The 2,320-nt window shown below is 35.6% G+C and overlaps 1 protein-coding gene across 1 annotated transcript in view; it reads left to right on the forward strand.

Moving 5' to 3' along the window:
* The window catches only part of MICU2 (mitochondrial calcium uptake 2), a 62,706-nt gene that overhangs the window by 44,612 nt on the left and 15,774 nt on the right, over positions 1 to 2,320 (forward strand). The window lies entirely within an intron of this gene.

Here is a 2,320-nt window from a genome sequence, read left to right on the forward strand (position 1 = left end):
CAAAAATTACTGAAGTGAGTCAAAGACTTAAATGTAAAAGCTAAAACATAAACCTCTTGGAAGAAAACATAGGGGGACAACTTCATGATTGGATTTGGCAGTGATTTCTTAGATATGACACCAAAACACAAAACAGTAGAAGAAAAAAGAGATATATTGGACTTCATTGAGATTAATGTCTTTTTGTACATCAAAGGACACTGTTAAGAAAGAGAAAGGCAGCCTACAAAATGGGAGAAAATATTTGCAAATCACACAGTCGTAAGTTTCTACACCAAGATTTACATAAAAAACTCCTACAACTCAATAGTAGCAGTATAAATAACCCAATTAAAACTAAACAAAGGACTTGAATAGACATTTTCCCAAAGATGTGCAAATAGGCAATAAATATATGAAAAGATGCTCAACATCACTAATCATTAAAACAATGCAAATTACAACCAGACTGAGCAACAACACCTATTCAAATTAGTGAAATAAAATACCAGTAGTATCCATGATTGGAAGGACACAAAAAAACTGGATCACTCATTCTTTGCTATTGGGAATATAAAATTATACTGCCTTGCCGGTAAAACATTGATTGTACACCTGGGCATTGATGCCAGAGAAATGGAAGCCTGTGTTCACACACAAAAAAATCTCTATAAAAGTTTTTAGTGGCTTTATTTTTTTTACATTATTTCCCAAAACTGAAAATAACCCAGGTGTCCTGCAACTGTAGTGTCCACATCATGAGTTATTACTCCACATTATAAAGGCAGAAATTATTGATACAGCAACAGCCTGGATGAATATCTAGAGAATTATATTTTTTAAAATGCCAGTACCAAAAGGTTACACACTATTATGATATCCTTTAAAGGAGATTTGATCAGTTGTTGCCAGAGGATAAAGAGGCGGGAGGGGGGCGCCGGGGGCACTATGTGACTATAAGAAAGCAATCTAAGGAATCTTATGGTTAAGGGAATTTTTCTTTTTGTTGACTGTATCAAGTTGAAATCTGCTCTTTTACATTTTTTATTTTTGAAAAAGATTTATCCATACATACAGCAACTGGGGTACAGGCCAGAAGTGCAGGGGGTAAGAAGATTCACCAGAAACAGAGCGGGGAGCAGAACAGGCAGATTGAAATACAATGCTGAAGGGAGCAGCAGGCGAGTCAAGAGAGGTCTGCTGCACCATGGGTCACCAGGGCCAGGGATTAAACTTGCACCCAAGCAGCTACAGCTAGCTTGCAGTGCTATGTCCTAACCCATTGCATTACCAGGGAGGGCCAAAATGTGCTCTTTTAGCATGTGTCATCATTGGAGGAAACTAAGAAAGGGGCGCAAGAGACCTTTCTTCATTACATCTTAAAATTGTATGAATCTACAAAACCTCAAGATAGAAAAATAATTTTAATATAAGTATTCATAGGTATAAACATTTATTCCTTAGGCTATGTGTTCAGCTAGACTGGGTTGTTTGTGTTTTACCTGATATATTCTTCTCCTGTTTCTTGCTGCAGTACCTTTGCTTAGTTGTCACAATATTTCTCTTGCTTATGTGAATACTCTGGTCTAGACCTTCTCTTCAAACTGGTAGAATGTGAATGAAATTCTTCATGATAATCTTCCCACCTTACTTGGAACGAATTTCCTTGCATTTTGATTCACTCTTCTGTACACTGAAGAAATAGAAGCAAAGTAAAGAGTCCTTGGGGCTAAATATAGCCTTTGCCAAATGTATTTTAGTTTTCTACTCTCTTTTGTGATCCATCAAAAATTCTAAACCACAGAGTACTATATCCACCCCCCACAAAGTGTATCCCACAGCTTGGACTTCTGATTAGTCTCTGTATTTCACATCATGTCTTGGAATCTCTGCCTCCCAAGACATAAGACTCATGAAGTTGCGTAACAGCTTCCATTGGAAATTTTCCATGACTTGTTCCAGGGTTCCTTCTCACCCCTCTAATTTCCTTGTTGCTAACTTGAAGATTTAACAAAGTTCTAATAATTCACTTATTTCTGCTGTTTCTAAAAAGTGGAGTTAAGCATAGGATTAGGGGACATAATAGACTATATAACATCCAAATCTAGTTTTCTGTTTCTGATATTTTTCAAAATATTTGTCTTAAAATTGTATCCCTTTTTTTTTTGTTGTTGTTGTTGTTGTTCAGTTGCTGCTGTTATTCTTTTTAGAAATTTTTCTTTGTTTTGTTTTTTAGAGATTGGAGAAGACCTTTTGAATCTTCTTCACTTACTATATTTAATGAAATTAAATTAGAAAAAGTAGATGCTTTCTGACATTCAGCAAAAACTATCCTGATTTA

This window comes from Condylura cristata, unplaced genomic scaffold, assembly GCF_000260355.1.
Source record: "Condylura cristata isolate star-nosed mole 26May11 unplaced genomic scaffold, ConCri1.0 scaffold00010, whole genome shotgun sequence".
NCBI classification, from domain to species: Eukaryota; Metazoa; Chordata; class Mammalia; order Eulipotyphla; family Talpidae; genus Condylura; species Condylura cristata.